Source organism: Ceratotherium simum, chromosome 33 (assembly GCF_057802395.1).
Source record: "Ceratotherium simum simum isolate JZ-2026a chromosome 33, ASM5780239v1, whole genome shotgun sequence".
NCBI classification, from domain to species: domain Eukaryota; kingdom Metazoa; phylum Chordata; class Mammalia; order Perissodactyla; family Rhinocerotidae; genus Ceratotherium; species Ceratotherium simum.
In genome coordinates this window covers 5872540-5892423 of record NC_141932.1, presented here as the reverse complement: position 1 = coordinate 5892423, position 19884 = coordinate 5872540, and the positions used below count along the sequence as shown (strand labels likewise).

The following is a 19884-nucleotide window of genomic DNA, read 5'->3' as shown; positions in this document are numbered from 1 at the left end:
AACAATCCCTCCCCATCAGCTTGACTGAGTCCTGTGGAGGTTGAGGACCTCTGGTCAAGAGAAACAGAAAAGCAGATGGAGATGAGACAGTGAGATCCAGGCTATAAAATCATGAGCCAGAGGTTAGAGAAGGAAGCTCAGAGACAATGTAGTCAGAAAGGCATAGGAAGGAACTGAGAAAGCTTTTGGCTTGGGGAGGTAGAAATCACTCTGAAAATATCATAAGGGTGAGTAGGGTGCACATGGAGACTCACAATCTCTTTCTTCTCAGTTGTGCTCACAAAGCCCACCATGTCGGCCCACCCAGTCCCCCTTGTGAATACAGGAGAAAGTGTGGCCCTGAGCCGTCACTCAGAACTGCCGTTTGACACACTTATCCTTCTCAAGGAGGAAGAGAAACAGCATTCTCAGCAACTTGTAGAGGAGCTTCCTGATGGGCACACCCAAGCTCATTTCTCTGTGGGTCCTATGACGTCTGTCCATGTGGGACCTACAGATGCTACAGCTCTCTCAGTCACTCCCCCCATGAGTGGTCGGCCCCCAGTGACCATGAGGATGTAATCACCCAGTCATCGTGATTACAGGAGAGTGTGGCTGGCCCAGCATCTGTTCTGTTTGTGCCCGGAGCTTCAGGGGGGATGTAGTGTCGAGTACAATGTCAGTACGGGTTGAGGGGGAACAGACATACAGAGGTACAAGCAAACTCAGGAGAGCCAGCTGATTGGGGGGGGGGACAGGAGAAGAAACAGAGAACTTTTGTTGCAATCCAAAGAGAAAACAAATTAGACAGTGACAGTGTGACAGACAGAGGATGAGAAAGATGGACTGAGAAAGACTCCTGAGCACAGGGATGAGGGGTGTCCCCAGCTCAGGCACAGAATGACAGCGGGAGTTGGTTCCCACTTTAACTCCACAGTCCCTTCCTCTGCTGTGAGGACACAGGGACTCACCAGACAGCCCTACAGCCAGGCCCTGAGTGATCTGAATAGAGTTTGGGATCCTGAGCTGTTGATCAGCAACGTGGTTTAACATGTACTCCTGCATAAGAGGGAGGAGTGGTCACTTTCAACCTTCACCACCTAGTGGTCACTCCCCACAGCTTGGGGTGTAGGGCCACACTGGGCACTCCCTGCATAATTAGGTTCTTGAAGATCCTGTGGACGTTTTGGCACTTTTCACTCCATAATCTCTTTGTTTTGTGTCAGGGAGCCTAAGGCCAACACTATGTTTTTTGAGGGTCCCCAAAGTGACTAGTTGGTTGCATTATTTGAGACAACCTCTCATCTCTTATGGCTTCTCAGAGCCATAATACATGGAGATAGAGTCAGAAAGTAATAGAGAATCGGGGTCCTAAGAGGATACACACATGTAATCACTCAGCACTGCAGAGATAAAGGTGTGATTGAGAGGCAATAGAAGACACACAGAGTGGGCACGCCAGAATGGGGACAGAAAATTCTTTGTCATGACCAAGGACAGGGTGATAAGACTTGTGCTCTCAACAAACGTCTCTTTTTCTCCTAGATACACAAGAAACCTCTCTCTGCCCAGGTGGGCCCCATGGTGATGTCAGGTGAGAAACTGGCCTTGTTCTGTGAGTCTGATAGCTTGTTTGACAAGGACCATCTATCCAGGGAGGGGGAGGCCGAGGAACACTGGCTCACTGGAAGGCAGAGCCACAACGATGCATTCCAGGCGGTCTTCCCTCTGGGCTCTGTGACCCAGCCCATCCATTCCATGGCAGGATGTATGGGTGCTATGGCTCTTTCAATCACTCTCCCTGGGAGTGGTCAGCTCGAGTGATGCACTGCACTTTTCTGTCACAGATGAAGAACCTCATCCTGTCCCATGTCTTACAATACACTAAATCATGGAGCTATAGCTGAAGGGCACCCTGTACGTGATAGGGGAATCTTAGACATTCTGGAGAAATGGAAGCAATGAGAAATGCAGAGAGGAAAAGAGAGGATGGTAGTCAGGGCACCTGCAAAACCTCCTCCACCTCCTGCGTGGATGCCCACATTGGGGTCCTATGTATCCGGGAGAATGAAGAAATGGGTTAGGGCAGATCCCAGAGGAGGAGAGGCTGAACGCAGTTTAGGGAGATCAGAAGTTGCATCAGCCCCTCACCTTATTTGTTTCACAGAATCCCCTCTGACATATAGGTAATTTCCCAGTTGAGGAACACAGATATTTATCACCAGAGGGGACGTAATGTCTCCTGATCATAGCCATCTTTCATCACCTGGCATATCATAATACCTCTTTCCACTATGACATTGGAGGGAGGAAGGATCTGCTCATGGCAATCAGGCAGAGGGACTAGAAGGCCCCATCAGTTCTTAGGGGATGACAGAGTGAGGGGTGGACAGAGGATCAACATTCCATCAGGAATGGTCCTACTTTACTGGGTGAGGAAGGACACTGGCTCACCCTTCACTGTCCTTTTTCTTAGGAATTCCTACAATTACTTGCCCATCACCAAAAAAAAAAAAAAAATAAGCACCACAAAAGGTGAGCAAGGGAGCCTGTTAATTTAATCTATGAATCTCTGGGGGCCAGAGGGCTCCTGTGTGAGTGTTGTCTCTGCCACCTCCCAGCTCTGTGACCTTGAGTTAGTCAGCTTCCCCCTCTGATCCCCAAATTCTCCATCAGCATTTGAGGCTGTGATCAGCATGGGAATCAGAAGGGGGATTTAGGCTCCTATGCTCTGGGACTGAGGCCTTTTCTAATAGAGATAAAGGGGTCACAGGATCCCTGACCCCATGCCCAAAAGACGTGCTTATCCTCCCTCCATCAAGATCTGTGAGGATGGGGATGATAGAGGATTGGAAGGATTTAAGGGAACTCTTTAAATATGACTGTCCATCTCTTAATATTCTATTAGCTGAATATCTAACAGTTAACAAGGAAAAAGATCCTGTCTTCATGAGGATCATATTCCAGATGCATGTGAAGGGAAGAGAAAAAGTATGATGAGTAAATGAATGAAAATTCATTAAGATTCATTAATTCATACATCTTGAGATAGAGTCATATCATAGAGAAAGCTTAAGTGTATAATTTAGAGGTAGTTGTAGGGAAGACCTACTGAGAGTGACATTTCAAGTGTGATCTAATGACAAGGAAAGTCAGTTCTGAGAAGATTAGTCTAAGGATATTCCCAACAGGTGGAACCATGAGTGCCATAAATCCAATGTGGCAATGAGCTGGTGGGTTCAAACCACCAGTGAGCCTGACATGTGCTGGGTGAGGTGGAGTTGAGAGAGGTAGACTGGAGTCAAACTAGGTAAAGGTGGATAAGCCATGACGAGGAGCTTGGATTTTATTCAGTCTGAAATGGGATGCCATTAACATATGTGTATCAGAGAATTATGTTCAAGATATTTTAGAAGGAGCAAATTGGCAGGTGTGGACAAAATTTATTTAAAGGGAGTGAGTGGAAGCCATGAGCCTGGTGGGAGGCTATGACAGTCCTTGTGGACAAAAATCATGGCGACTTAGCCGCAAAGGCCTGGGGAAGATGTTTGGAGGGTGGTTTCATAATGTACTCAGATGTAGACTCATTAAGACAGAGATTTCTGAACAGTTCTTATATTTCTCAGCTGAACCACCTTCAGCATCCTCATTATCTTAAGTTGTAAAATTTCTTGGCCTAAGCTTATTTGTAGTACTTTTTATTATCCTTTTAATGTCTGTAGGATTGGTAGTGATGCCCCTCTTATTCTTTTTTTTTTTTATTGATGTTTTAATGGTTTCTAAAATTGTGAAATTTTGGGTTGTACATTTTTGTTTGTCCATCACCATATATATGACTCCCTTCACCCCTTGTGCCCACCCCCCACCCCCCACCCCCACTGCCCCTGGTAACCACAGCCCAGTTTTCTCTGTCCATGCATTGGTTTATATTCCGCATATGAATGAGATCATACAGTGTTTGTCTTTCTCTTTCTGGCTTATTTCACTTAACATAATATGCTCCAGACCCATCCATGTTGTTGCAAATGGGACGATTTTGTCTTTTTTATGGCTGAGTAGTATTCCATTGTATATATATACCACATTTTCTTAATCCAATCATCAGTCAAGGGACACTTAGTTGGAGAGGATGTGGAGAAACAGGAACCCTCATACACAGCTGGTGGGAATGCAAATTGGTGCAGCCTCTATGGAAAACGGTATGGAGATTCCTCAAAGAATTAAAAATAGAGATGCCCTATGATCCAGCCATCCCACTACTGGGAGTCTACCCAACACACCTGAAATCAACAAGCCCCTCTTATTCTTGATATTGGTAATTTATGTTCTCTCTTTTTTCCTCTCTTACTCTTTTTCTCTACATCCTAAAAGCTTTGATATGTTGTAATTTCATTGACCCTTTTTCATTAATATTTGATAAATTCAATTTTCTGTGATTCTATAAGCAATAAATACTTGGCATTTTTTTTGTTTCCAAAGTATTGTGTTTTTTTTCTTAATGTTTTCTTATTGTTGATGCTCATTTAATTTCACTCTAATCAGGAAACATGATACGTATGACAATAGTTTGGAGAGACATAGATCCTTTGTTGCCTAGTAAGAAATTAATACTTTCTGTTCAATATGTGCTTTAAATAATGAGCATTCCCACTTTGTAGTAATAGGTATGTCACAGAAATATTTCTGTAAAATTATACATACTATATACACAATCAAAAACTTCATCATGTGTGAAAATCAGATTGAACATTTAATTGTGATTCAACTCTCATGTAAATTTTTTGCCTGCTTAATCTATCAGATATTATATATTACTCTGATAAATGTTTGTTCAAATCCTCCTTATGTATCAATTTATGTTTTATGTATTTCAAGGATATGTGATTTGTTGAGTGAAACTACATAACTGTTATCTCTTCATAGTAGATAGTTGATTTCAAAATATAAAGCATCAATTGTTGATCTTTTAAAAGTATTTTAATGTTTGTATTAGTTTCCTATTGCTGCCATAACAAGTTACCACAAATTTAGAAGCTTAACAGAAATTTATCATCTTACAGTTCTGTAGGTCAGAATTGTGAATGGGTCTCACCAGGCTAAAATCAAGGTTCTGATGTGGATGAATTCCTTTCTGGAGGCTCTAGAGAGGAGAATCCATTTCCTTTCTCATTCAAATTATTGTCAGAATTATATACACTTGCAAATATGCGTAGATCTAATGCTTATTAATACTTCTATGTACTGTCAATATCTTTTGTTCTCAGTACCATCTCCATTTGGGTTCATTTTCTCCATTTTGGGTTCATTATTTTTCTAACTTATTTACATCATTTCGTATTGCTTTTGGAAAGGGTGTAGACACAAAAATATCTACATCCTTCTATCTCTAAAAAGGCCTGATCCATATTAGTATTCTCTCTCTCTATCACAGTACTTGGTAAAGGAGAAGCTTTACCTTGTTAGAGTAAAAAACACCTGGTATTAAGAGACCTTTTCACCCATGCCTTCATTATCCCTCATGAAGATGCAGCCTGACGTGGTGGGTTTAACTCGTGAAACACGAGTCCCAATGTGTCAGATATTCCTTGAGTCTCTATGTGTTTAAGGATTTGTCCACTGACGATAGTTCAGCTTTGCCTGTTTATAATAACTAGGCTCAGTGTAGAATTCTGTACTCATGATCAATACCTTCAAGGTATTGCTCCAGTATTTTCTGTCTCCTGTTTTTGCTCTTGGGAAGTCCAGTCCCAATGAACTCGTCATTCATTTAAGCGTCACTTGCCCTTTCTCCAGTAGTTTTTGAATTATTTTTTGACTTATTCTCAATGTTCTTTACCAGGGTCAATATATGCTCCAAATTTTTAAATTCATGAACTTTAAATCCATGTTCTTTCTTCATTTCTGTAAAAATTTCAACCCCTCTCTCTTCAAGTTTGCCTAACACCATTCTCGCTTCTTTCATCCTGAAACTGTGATAGATGTCTGCTTACTCTTCTCATTCTATTTCCTCTTTATATTCATTACCTTTCATTACTTTTTCCATTTCTGGTCTCCCTGTGATGCATTCTAGAATCTTTAATCAGTATTTTATTCCAGTGACGTCAGCAGGATGGCAGAATAGGAAGTCCCAGCCCTTGTCTCCCCACAGAAACATTGACAAAACAATGATATTTGGGACAAAATACCTTTATGAGACCTACAGAATCCAGTTATTAACTAAGTTGCAAGACCTCAGACCAGCATAAAACCAAAAAAAAAAAAAGTTTTAGAATTGGATAAAAAGAGCAGTTTCACTTTACCGGTATGATCCTTCCCCCACAAAATGCTGAGAGATCAGCTCAGCCCAGGATTTCTCCTTCGGAGAGAAGAGTTGGTGAATCTGCATCTGAGGGTGCTATCCCGGAGACCTACTGGTGTCCCACCTCACTCAGAGCGCTAGGCTGCAGGTGTAAGAACAGAGGAAAGGGGCTCCCAGTTCAGGCACAGCCCTGAGACTGCTCCCCAAGGAGGGTGGGAGAGAATCAGACCTTGCATATCCACAGAAAATATTTGACAGGCTCCCAAAAGTTCTAATAGGGCTGATTGGCAGCTTTCCCTGCCAGAACCAGGCAGTAAAGACTGAGGAGGTTGCTGCTTCTTCCAGTGTACAGATACCATAGCAAAGCTACAAGAAACATGAAGATTCAGGGAAATATGACAAGATCTAAGTTAAAAAATAAATCTTCATTAACTGACTTTTAAAAATGATCTATAAGTTGCCTGAAAAATTATTCAAAATAATTATCTTACAACCAAGGTCTCCTGGGCCCTATTGATCCAAGATACTACATACTAAAAGTTTCTTCATCCTGAACAAACGGAAGACAAGCCCAACTTTGTGAAGAAGTTTGCATGTTGAATGGCTGCTGAAGACAGAGGGTAGTTGCCAGAATAATCTTCAACAATCAAAAATTGGGAGAGTACAGATAAGAAGATTTCTCTGAGGTGACCTAGAATTGCTTAATGTCCCTAATGGAGAAAAAATAAGACTATATATTTGCATTTGCTTGTATTTGCATGAAGAAAGTCTAGAACAAAGGTTGGCAAACTACTGCCAATGCGAAATCAGCCTGTTTTACAACTCACAAGCTAAGGATGTTTTCTTCTTTTTTTAATGGCTGAAAAAAATCAAAAGAAGAATATTTCATGACACAGAATTTTTTTTAATTCAAATTTCAGTGTCCACAAATAAAGTTTTATTGGCACACAACAAAAATACAAAATAATTATCTTAGTTATTTTAGCTGAACTAATCTCCCACAAGGGTATCAAGAACACACAACCGAGAAAGGATAGTCTCTTCAATAAATGGTGTTGGGAAAACTAGACATCCACATGCAGAGGAATGAAATTGGTCTCTCAGCTCACACTATGTATAAAAATCAACTCAGAATGGATTAAAGACTTAAATGTAAGACCTGAAACAGTAAAACTACTAGAAGAAAGCAAAGGTGAAAAGCTTCTTACAACTGTTTAGGCAATGATTTTTTTTTTGGATAAGACACCAAAAGCACAGGCAACAAAATCAATAAATAGACAAGTGGGATTGCATCAACTTAAAAAGCTTCTGCACAGCAAAGGGAATAATCAACTGAATGAAAAGGCAAATTACAGAATGGAGAAAATACTGCAAACCATATATCTGATAAGGGGTTAATTTTCAAAACAAGTAAGTGGGGAGGTTAATAAAAGGAACCTTAACTAAATTTGAGTTGGGAAGGCCTGTAGGGGGAGCTCTCACGCCCTATCACGCATCATCAATTACACCAAACAGGAAGAGACATACTCTTGCATCTTCCACAGGAAGTACAACAACTTTACTACTGAAAGAAGACTTCTCTCCCAACCAGGGAAAAGCCCAGCCTGAGAAATACCACAGCTCAGCCAATGAGAAGCCATTGTCGCCCTGAACTGTTGCTTTCCCCAATGGATATTTCGTTTAGAACAGCCACTCCCTAATACCCATTTTTCTCTATAAAAGCAGCTCCCCTTCCTTGTTTGCTGGGTTTGCCTATGGTTTGCCATAGCATGAATTGTACATCTTTGGATATTCTTGAATAAACTCATTTGGAGATAAAACAACAGGCAAATTTGCTTTTTAAGTTGGCATAAGGAACTTGTACAACTGAATTCAAAAATAATAACAATAACCCAATTAAAAAATGGGCAAACGACCTGAATGGGCATTTCTCAAAAGAAGACATCCAAAATGGCCAATCAGTATATGAAAATGTGCTCAACCTCACTAATCATCGGGGAAATGCAAAGCAAAACCACAATGAGATATTATCCCATGGCTGTTAGAAAGGCTATCATCAAGAAGACAAGAGATAACTAGTGTTGGCAAAAATGTGGAGAAAAGGAAATCATTGTGCACTGTTGGTGGTGTAAATTGGAATAGCCAATATGGAAAACAGTATGGAGGTTCTTAAAAAATTAAAAATAGAACTACCATATGATCAAGCAACCCTACCTCTGGGTATATTTCCAAAGTAAATAAAATTAGGTTATCAGAGAGATATCTGCACTCCTATGTTCATTACAGCATTATTCAACATAGCCAAAATATGGAAACAAACTAAATGTACATCAACAAAAGTATGGATAAAGAAGATGTATATATACATATATATATACTAAAAATCAATAACCAATCTATAGGTAAGAAAGATAGAGTGATATTTATTGAGCAAATACTGAGCATTAGCCTAGAAGTGTATCTCCACCAGGGAAAAAAGCGCTTTATAGAAATGTGGTTTATAGCATATTTATATACTGTTTCAGGACAAAGAACATACACCAAGGATGACAGGAATACAATTTTTTTCTCAAAGACACAAGGATATGTTTTGCTGAAGTTTAGCACATACATAGCAGGTCAACTTGACCTTGGTTCTCTGGGAAGAAAAGCTTATGATCAAAGAAGTATTGGTATTGGTATCAGAGAAAGGGAGACATTCATCCCTATCTTTAAAGACTGCTTTCCTTGCTTTTGGAAAATGTTTGAGGCAGATTTTCAATGCATGTTTGATGGGCAATAAGTGAGACTGATCTGGGAAAAACAAGTTTTAGGCTGAATCCAGGTTAAACCACAATGGCTTCTCCATACACTTTAATATGTGAAAACCTCTTATCATTCTTATTATTTTCATCAAATGGAATATCATTCATCTTTTAAAAAGAAGGAAATCCTGCCATTTGTGACAACATGGATGAACTTGGAGGACATCATGCTAAGTGAAATAAGAAAGACGAAGACAAATGCAAAATAATTTCACTTGCATGTGGAGTCCAAAATAGTCAAAATCATAGACACAGAGCAGAAAGGTGGTTGCCAAGGGCTGGGGAAATGGGGAGATGGGGAGATGTTGGTCAAGGGTGCAAAGTTAGAGTTATACAGATGAAGGAGTTCTGGAGATCTAAGGTACAGTCATGTGACTACAGTTAACAAGACTGTGCCGAGTGCTTGAAATTTGCTTAGTGGGTAGATCTCAAGTGTTCTCACCACACACACAAAATGTTAACTACGCCAATGATGGGTGTGGTAATTACCTCGATTATACTGATTATTTCACAATGTATACATATATAAAAACATCAAGTTACACACCTTAAATATATACAATTTTTTAAAATATATACAATTTTTGTTTGTCATTTATACCTAAACAAAGCTGAAAAAGTTTGTTTCAGCTAATTACACGAAGATCTTTGGAAGTTTTTCCGTTTCTAATTTTAAGAAGTTAATCTCATTTTTAATGTATGTATTTACATTTTTATTTCTATGCAAGTATTCGTTATCCTTTTCCTTTAGAGAAGACAGGGTTCTAGCTACACTATACCTGAATTCTGAGTACTCATATGTATAAATATGTGTGTGTGTGTGTGCATCTCTGTGTCAATGAGCACGAATGTGTGCATGTTGTGTGCAAGTGTGTATGTTTGTATAATTTTCCGATGGGTATTTTTTTGGCCATTTTTTTCCCTCACTGTTCCATCTCACTGTCTCCATTTTGAGTTCATTGTTCTCCTAACTGAATTACATCACTTAATATTCCTTTCACTGGATCTGAAAACAGTAAAATATCTAAGAACTTGCAACTCTGGAAATGTTTTCTTTCACCCTCATTCTCTTTATCAAGTTACTAGGAAACATTTTCTCATTTCAAATAAAGAGTAGGATTCAACTACTAGGAGAGGAAAATCCATATGGCGGTTAAGGATCCACCCCCTGAAGCTCTTATCTCTCGTGAAGATGCAGCCCAATGTACTGGGTTTAATGTGTGAGATTCAGGTCAGAGTCTCCTCCTGATTAGGGGTTTGCCCCTGCTGACCCTTTCTCTTTTGTCCCTTAAAAATCATTTGGCTCAGAATAAAATTCTTCACAAACAGTTAATTCCTGGAAAGCATTTCTCCAATCTCTTCTGGCATCTCTTTTTGCTGTGGGGCAGTCTGGTCCCAGAGCCTGTCATTCTATTGATGGTGCTTTGCATTTTCTCTAGGAAATAATTTTAGGGCTTTTATAGGGCCCCAGGCCAGTTCTCCTAGATTTTTTTTAGTTGAAATTCACATGAAATAAAATTGACCTTTTTAAAGTGTACAATTCAGTGTAAGATACATATTTTTCACTTATCCTTCATTTTCCTCATTTATCATGAAGGGTCAAGAAACAAAGGTCATTTTTTTTTTTTTTTTGGTGAAGAAGTTTAGTCCTGAGCTAATAAACATGCCAATCTTCCTCTATTTTTTTGTATGTGGAACGCCGCCTCAGCATGACTTGAGGAGCCGTGTGTATGTCCGCACCCGGAATCCTAACTGGCGAACCCTGGGCCACTGAAGCGGAGCACGTGAATGTAACCACTACACCACGGGGCTGACCCCCAGATGTTGTTTTAATTATATGTCTCCCAGCACTTAGTCTTTCCTCATCTCTGTAAAAGTTAATTCTTTGTCTCTTGATCTGTTGCTGGACGTCATTCTCTTTCTTTCCTCTGACACTTACAATGGATGTGACGTTGGTCCTCCTCATTCTATTACCCAAGTATTTTAAATTTCCATTTCTGGTCTCCCTATGCTGCATTCTGGAAAATTCCATCATTACTGTGTTCTGCTTTCATAATTCAGCTCTCTTGTCGTTGAGGGGATGAATTTTTTTAATGTCTTAATTCTACTGGAGTTTTCATATCTAAAATTTCTAACTCATTTCAATACTTGCCTATTCAATAAAAACAATCCATATTTTTGCATTAAGAATTCCATTTCTTCCTTTAAGTTTCAGATATTTAAACACCCTTAATTTAAAATTACACTCTTATTTTCCTGATGACTCTATTCCTTGCATATGATAACCCCATTCATCAGTAGCTTGTTGTCCATAGCATGTTCATCACGATTAAGACAACTCTTGACTGTCCATTCCTGTTGGAAGACTCTGATGCCACACACTTGATCTCCCAGAGAGAGTTTCCCAGGGCTGACCTGGGAGTCAAGCTGACAAGGAGGGACTGTTGCAGCTGTTCCTGCCCCATGGCATCCACTCTCTCAAACGCAGCATCTGCCTGGGTTGTGTCCTGCAGGGATGATCCAACGAGTGCCTCACATTCTCAGGTGGGGCAGACACCCATGGCTGACAATAATGGATTCAATCTGTTTCAGGCCACACAGGGGAGGTTGCTCAGTGCTGACCGTGGGCTCAGGGCAGCAGGCAGATATTCCACTGCCCACCCAGAAACAAGGGGGAGGGGAAACCATAGTTTCCCAACTTCGCCTGGAGCCCCAAGCCCTCCCTTCTTGTGAAGACCTGGGGGTCCTCTCTGTTTCCACACAGGTGACCTCCTCCTTAGGACCCCTTGATAGTCCTGGGCACTAGAGGCCACTCAGCTTTATCTCTAGCTTTTGCTGTGGTTTCCTCTCCACTATGGGAACTTCCATGTCTTTTTTTCTATGGGAACTTTCATTTCTCAAAGAGAAATGAAATTAAATGTTGCAAGTAGCATTTCCCTGTGTTAAGGGCAGATGAGAGCTCTTGGGTGGGCACATCAACTATCCGCTTGACTCTGGAGTCAGACCCCATGATCCTTTCATGTCCCAAACCACTCCTGTGTTAACCTGGCCTGGAAATTGATTGATCCCTCCCATGGACCCAGCACCACTGACCCACAGCCACTCTGAGGAGTGGGGTTCATGAGAACATGCTGCAGATGAGGAAACAGGCTCAGAGATTGTATGTTAATGCTCAGGGTTACACGGTCAGTGTATGATGGAGTACTATTTAAATAAAAATCAGCTTTATCCCGCAATTCAGAGAACTAACCCAGTCATTGACCCCTAAAGCTGAAGACAGAGCCCCAGGAAGAGGAAGAGAGCTCTGCCTGAGGGAACAAGGGGCTCTGAGGAAGCAGAAATGACTCAGAGGTTTGTTCCCAGAGAGATGGAAATGGATGTTGTTGCAAGAAAAAAGAGAGATCCATGAAAGCGGCTGTGAGAAAAAAAAGCTGACACTCTGGGGCCAGGAGAGGAGTGGTGTTTCCTTCCCTGATTTCACTGTATTTCTCCTTTTTGCTCATTGTCACAATGACCTCGACCAGAACTGTGCAGTGAGATGTTGAGTGTGTTCCTCTGCTGATCTGAGCTCTGCAGTGCAGCAGAAACCTACATCTTCCCTGAAGCATCTCCAGGGCCTGGGTGACCACCGTCCATGGTGAGGACCCCACAGGGATGAGCTGATGGATGGGCTGAGGATGAAGGAGACCCCATGGGGGAGGCTCTGAGAGGGAAGGACATGCCCTGGGTCACCCTAAACTAGAAGTGGCATCTCAGGAATGCACCACCTCTATTTGCTGCTTTGACCTGGAAACTAGAACCAGGCTCTTGGGAACGGGTATTTCCCCTTCCTATGGGGCTGCTGACATGACAACCCCGTGGTGGGGAGGACCAGACTCAGAGCAGACACATCTTGTGCATCTCTCTGTCCTGCCAGACACTGTAGTCTCCTCCATCTTCACAGCAGAGCCACAGGGAGGAGATGCCATGACCCCCACTCTCATGGCCCTGCTCTACCTTGGTGAGGTTTGAGGAAGGGAAGGGAAAGCCCTACTCTGGGAGGGACCCCACCCCACAGCCAGGCACTGGTCTTTCAGGAGACCTCAGCACTCAGGAAGCTCGCAGGGAAGTGGGGTTCTGCTCAGACTTCAAGGACAAATCTCACAGGGAACTCTCTTCCAGGGCTGAGTGTGATCCTAAGGAACCCAGTGCAGGCAGATGAGTCTGTTCCCAGGCGTCCCAGGTACCACATTCTCATTGAGGACAAGGGGACATGCCTGAGCAGCTGGGAATGGAGAACAGCAGCTCTGGGCTGATGGGTGGGAGACATCTGGGAGGGTTCTGGGGCTGAGAGCTGGGGAACAGAGGTCATATATCTATTGTGACCCAGAGTTTGATATCCTTCCAGGGAGCCTCCCCAAACCCGCCATCTGGGCTGAACCAGGCTCTGTGATCCCCTGGTGGGAGCCCATGAACAGCTGGTGTCAGGGGACCCTGGAGGCCCTGGAGTACCAACTGGATAAAGAGGGAAGCCCATTTTCCTGGGATGAACAGTCCCCACTGGAGCCCAGGGAAAAAGCCAATATATCCATCTCACACATGACAGGGCAATATGCAGGGAGACGTCACTGTTACTATCTCAGGCCCACTGGCTGGTCAGAGCACAGTGACACCCTGGAGCTGGTGGTGACAGGTGAGAGGACACTCAGGGGTCCCAGCCTCAGGTCTGCCCTCAGGAAGGGGGTCTGCTCTCAGGGGTGTGTCCCCTCTCACAGCCCAGCCCTGGGGGATATGAGGGAGGTGTGAGCCCCATTTAACATGCTGCCTCTTCCTCTCCTAGGAATTTGTAGCAAATCCACCCTCTCAGCACTGTCGAGCCCTGTGGTGACCTCAGGAAGGAATGTGACCCTCCAGTGTAGCTCATGGCTGGGATTTGACAGGTTCATTCTGACTAAGGAAGGATAACATAAGCCCTCCTTGATCCTGGACTCACAGAGCCACCCTAATGGGCAGTCCCATGCTCTGTTCCTTGTGGGCCTTATGACCCCCATTCACAGGTGGATGTTCAGATGCTGTGGCTGTTACAGGATCAAACCCCAGGTGTGTTCAGACCTGAGTGACCCCCTGGAGCTCATGGTCTCAGATAAGGTACCTCAGCACTCCCCTCTGCCTCTACAATCTATTCAGTGCCCTGTCCTCAAGATACATCTGGGCTGGAATGGGAGGGAGGGGGGGCTCTGAGAGACAGTCTTCAAGAAGGAAATCTGCCCCTCAGAGGCCCTCCCGCCACTGCCCACTCCCCTCCCTCACATCTAGTGTCTAGAAGGAGCCAGGTGGGCAGAAGGGGGCTCTTGGGAGGCACATGAGAGATGTAGGCAAAGAGTTAGAATGAGGTAGGGACTCCACGGTGAGCCCCAGACCCTCATCCCTTTCCTGTCCTCATTTCCAAGACCCTATGGGGACCCCCAAGCCCCCACCGACAGGTCTCATCTCTACAACTGGTGAGTCACTGAGGCCCCTTTGCTCAGAGGGAGCACAGACCACCCAGGGCAGATCTGAGAGTCTCTGTGAGGATCTAATGCCCCTCAGATACTCAAGGACAGGCTTGTGTCCCATCAGGGCTGGGAGTCAAGCAGAAATGCCAGGGAGACCACAGGACTACACAGGCCCTGAGGTAGGATGGATGATGGGTGGCGCAGTCATGACACAGGGAGATGTTGGGGCCCAGCCTTGGGGAAGAATAGCTGTGCTGACATGAGAAGAATGACAGCCTCTCTCACATCCCCCATTCTTGTTTTATGATATACGGGGTGGAATCCACTGGGGGAGTCTCAGTGCTCCCTGAGAAGGTGAGTTTGGACAGGTCCCTGGTCCCAGGGCTCCTAATCTCAGGTGCGGAGACTCTGTTTCTGGGGTCTCAGAGCTCAAAAGGTCATCTCTGGGCTCTGTCCACTGGAAAGTAGGAGACATGGTGGAAATAATGGGACCATAGGGGAGGTTCCACAGACAAAGGTCCAGCCCACGAGAGGGTGGAAACAGATTGGAACCTCCCACCCCTGGGACACCCCACCCCTGCAGCTTAGACAGGGCTGAGGCAGGGAGACGGGTGGGATGAGTCTCAGTGAACTAAGAGGAAATGAGATTAGACTCAAATTACAAGACCCAATGACTTCCTGGTGTCTCCATCTCAGAACCACAGCATCACTACTCACCAGGAGCCAGGAGCAGGCGGAGATCCCACAGAGGTGTTCCTCTAGGAGTCAGGGTGGGAGGGACCCCTAGGAGGTGGGGCAGAGAGTGTGTGGGCTCAGCTTTCCTGGGTGGTTTAACTTCTGAGAACGCCTTTCTCTGTCTGAATAAGGGGGAGCTGCCTGGCCGTGACCTCCAGAGGCCCTTTCATTTCTGACCTTCTGGGGCATCTGGGAAGTGGCTCATCATAGACCTGCTCCTGGTCCTGCCCTCTCTGGGCCTGTCCTGCTGCTCCCAGTAATTCTGACCTTGTCAGGATTAAAAAAACTGAGGGAGACAGGAGGTGAGTTCACGTGATTTTTGTCCATCAGGCCTGGAGTCTCAGCTTAGCAAGAGGAAGCCACAGGATTGTGAAGACTGCAAAGATTTGGAATCCCCATTGATTTGGTATCTCAACCCTCCTCCTCTCATACAAAAACTGTGGGATTTTTCTCTCCCTTGTCAGATCACCTGGCTCCCAAGCCCATAACCAGTTTTGGAGGATGTCTGGAGAAGAAGGAGAGGGGCGGATTTGAGCATTTGGGGTCCAGGCCTGACTTGGAATCCAGGGAAGATGCTGGGCTGATAGAGGAGGACAGGCTGGGAGAGACGGAGAGAGGACAGACAGACACTCCCCTGGAAGCTCCTGTTTCTCATTTCCAAGAAAAATGAGAAAGAGACCCTTAGATGAAGCCCCTCACTCACATATATGGGGGGTCCCTGAGCCCTCTCAGACCAGGACAGGAGGCTGCTTGGGCAAGGTGGGATCTGATGTGGGTGCAGGTGGAGACCACCTCAGACACATTCCTATAGAAAGGAGCATCATCGCCCCTATGTACTGCTCTGCACAGCCCTCCTACGCTCACCTGGAGGCCTCCAGCCACTCAGTGCACACCTGAGACTAAGGAGGGACCATGCACGGCTCCCTGTGTTCACTTATGTGATCACTGCACAGAACGTCTGTGTGCAGCTCACGTCTACTCTGCATTTGCTGTGCACACTTCTTTGTTATTTCTCTCTCTTTCTCTGAGAATTTTATAGCAATACTTGCATATATAAATATAAAAATTTACTTTATAAATGTTTCTGACTTAAAAATAGGTCATTCTACTGCTGTTTTCATTGGGATTAGATTAAATTTATAAATTCATTATGGAGAATAACTTTTAAGTAATGTGAAGTTTTCTTATAAAAGTTGCTTAAAATGGAGTTTTATTAATGACTTCAGATACATTTTGAAGTTGCATTCATAAAATTGTCTAAACTCATAGCTTAAATATTATTCAACAACTTTATTAATTCATAAGATCTCTGATTACTTTATATTTTCTAAATAATTGTTAAGTATAGATAATGATACTAGTTTGCCTCTATTAATTTCATCTCTAATTAGCTTATTATACATTCTCCACCTTTCAATTGTTTTTCAACTGATCTCCTCTGATTTCTGGATAATAATTATATTAACCTCAAGAAAATTGAAATTTCACTTTATTTCCAGATGTGTACCCATTTTATTTGCATCAAATACCGTATGATAGTGATGACAAAGTAACAGGCTAAGATGTACCTGAGTGTCACTTTAAAATTATTTTAGGGTAAACATCAAAAATCTATATTTTATACATATATAACACTATTGACCTATCCATGTTGGTCCATATTTCTCTTTCATTCAGGTTTTATTAGGAAAATAAAATATTATTTACTTATAGAATTCAGGAAGTTTTTTTCTGGACTTTTTTGTATCTCCTGATTTTTTTTTTCTTTAATTTAACCATGGTGAGATACATTTAAAAGACTTCTTAATATCAGTCATTTGGATATTAATCCCATTGAATGACGTCTAATATTCATTCATAATTTCTGACTTGTATAAACTTATTTAGAATTTTTACATTGAGATGTATAATTAGAATTGATCTACAATTTGTTTTTATGTCTTTTTTATATTAAAAGTGGCTAAAATAGATCTGCAGGGTTACTTATGCTTTTGTGCTCACCCAATTTTATAACAGCACTGATTTCCTCTGTTCCTTAAAGCTTCAAAGACCAGAACTGAGGAGTTTCCTGGTTTTGGATATTTGATATGGAGAGGGTAGAGGTTACCTTTTTTTTTTTTTTTTTTCTGAGGGAGATTCACCTTCAGCTAACGTCTGTTGCCAATCTTCCTCTTTTTACTTGAGGAAGATTCACCCCTGAGCTAACGTCTATGCCAATCTTCCTCTATTTTTTATGTGGGTCACAGTCACAGCATAGCCACTGACAAGTGATATAGGTCCTCACCCTGGATCTGAACGTGGGCCACTGAAGTGAAGCATGCCAAACTTAACCACTAGGCCATGGGGCCCGCCTCGAGGCTATATATTTTTTTCTTTCATTTATTGTTTTTTTTGAATGCCATTAACCATTACATGATTTTAATATCAAAGAAGCTGAGAATTTCACACATTTTTGCAATCTACTTTCCTACCTGGAATTTTAGCATGAAAAAGTTCAAATATAAAATTAAATGACTAGTCTTCTCTTCTTGAAATCATATACCTGTTTCCAGAGTTCTTCCAAAGAGAGAGATGCTGATGATGCTGATGATGGTGATGATGATGATGATGGTAATGATGGTGATGGAGCCTCCCTCATCTGTCCTGTCCTTTCTGACCTGTCTCGAGTGCACCAAGCCCCCAAATCTCACCTCCCCTTTCTCCTCTGGATCCTCCTTACCTCCCACAGACATGACTTTATTCCTTATTGAGGAACAGTCTGAGATCTTTCTGGGGACCTGCTCCTCCTGCAACCTGTGATGTGCGTGGTCTGGGTCTTCACCTGACTCCTCTCAGGCTCCATCTCCTACTCAGACGTCAGCTTGAATGTCATCTCCAAGTGTGACCTTCATTGTGACACTGTTCAGAACAGACCAGCCTCCTTCTAACCTAACTTATTTCATCTAATTAATCCAACCATACTGTGTGGTGTGAATCTTCTCTCTTTCTCATATATATATATGATAAATATATATATTTAATACATTTCATATATACACACACACAAATGTCCAACCCCTCATCCATAGATGCTTGGTCCTCAGGTGTTGAATAAATAGAAACTCTCATATCTAGAAGAGTTATCTTACATGGTCCATATCCCAGAATGAACAGGGAGCATATAAGAACTCCATTATTTCTGTATTAGGAGACCATTTTTCTCGTCAATCCCGAGCTCTTGGGGCACATCGAAATTCTGTTCAAAAGTGACTCAGAAGCAAAGTCTAAATTCAAAACATAAAGGGCAACTGAAAGAATCCAATGAGAATAGAGGGAATCCTTCTACAGCAGAGAAAGCATCCATGAAAGGACTGAATAACAGTGATGTCATGAGAAACAGAGGGAATTATAAGAACACAGGGCCCAGGGGAAAGGCTTGAGTTGCATCAACTCTTCATTCAACTCCAATTTTCTTTGTTTGTTTCTCAAGAGTAGCTGAGGGGCTGGCCTGGTGGCACAAGCGGTTAAGTGTGCGTGCTCCGCTGCGGGGGTCCAGGGTACACGAGTTCGGATCCTGGGCGCGCACCGACGCACTGCTTCTCAGGCTATGCTGTGGAGGTGTCCCATATAAAGTGGAGAAAGATGGGCACGGATGTTAGCCCAGGGCTAATCTTCCTCAGCAAAAAGAGGAGGATTGGCAGATGTTAGCTCAGGGCTGATCTTCCTCACAATAAGTAAATAAATAAATTAATTAATTAATTAATTAATTAAAAAAGAGCAGCTGACACCTTCAGCCCCTCACAAAACAAGTCATACTCCAAGAGTAGTGAGTAGGAGAAAATCTTATTTATGGGGCTGGTGCAGATGGTCATGAATTGTCAAGGGGAGGCAGGTGCCCTGGGTGGACATACAGGGATCTTAGGGTGATTTTTCCTCTGCTCTGACCTCTGTGACCTCCTTGTCCACAATTCCTAGCCTCACGTCCCCAAGACTACACAGTGGAGAATCTCACCTGGATGGCGGTGGCTGGTTTGATACTGGTTGTCCTCGGGGTTCTGCTATTTCAGGCTCAGCACAACCAGAGAAGGACCCAAGGTGCAGCCAGGAGGTAAACACAAGAGGGAACAATGCACTGTTCTGAGTGGTAGAGCCTTGGCAATAAACCTTGTGCGCCCAGGAGGTTCTGGAAGAGCATCTGAGGGCTGTGCTTCGTGAACTGCCTGCAGGTCATTGGGAGGAGGAGGAATCATTGTTCATGTGCAGAGACAATGCCTGGACTCTTCTCCAAATAAACCTTGGGAATTTCCCTCATGACGGCTGTTGAGTTATCTTGACTGGCTCCTGTCTTTCCCCATTTCTGTGAAATCAGCGTGTATCCCACTTGGCAGATTTGGGTCCACACCACCTCACACTTTCATGCTCTGGTGCACTTCCATGTAAAATATTTTTCTTTATTTCTAGTTACCACATACGTTGATGTGTATTAAGGAATCTCCATCTCTTCATTCAGAGCATGCAATCTGTTTTAATAAATCAATAAATTGACATAACAAAGATACGGCTTGAAAGTGATAAATATATAATGATGAATTAAAATATTCTCTGTTATTCACAA

The 19884-nt window shown here is 43.0% G+C and overlaps 2 pseudogenes across 1 annotated transcript; both read left to right on the top strand.

The window, feature by feature from the left end:
• Positions 1-291: 291 nt before the first annotated feature.
• On the top strand, positions 292-1886 carry LOC106803272 (putative killer cell immunoglobulin-like receptor-like protein KIR3DX1; annotated as a pseudogene).
• A 10385-nt stretch (positions 1887-12271) lies between these two features.
• On the top strand, positions 12272-19884 carry LOC106800090 (leukocyte immunoglobulin-like receptor subfamily A member 5; annotated as a pseudogene). The gene is made up of 6 exons (XR_015549418.1): positions 12272-12718; positions 12998-13081; positions 13243-13303; positions 13469-13753; positions 13901-14208; positions 15621-19884. The product of XR_015549418.1 is annotated as a leukocyte immunoglobulin-like receptor subfamily A member 5 (transcript).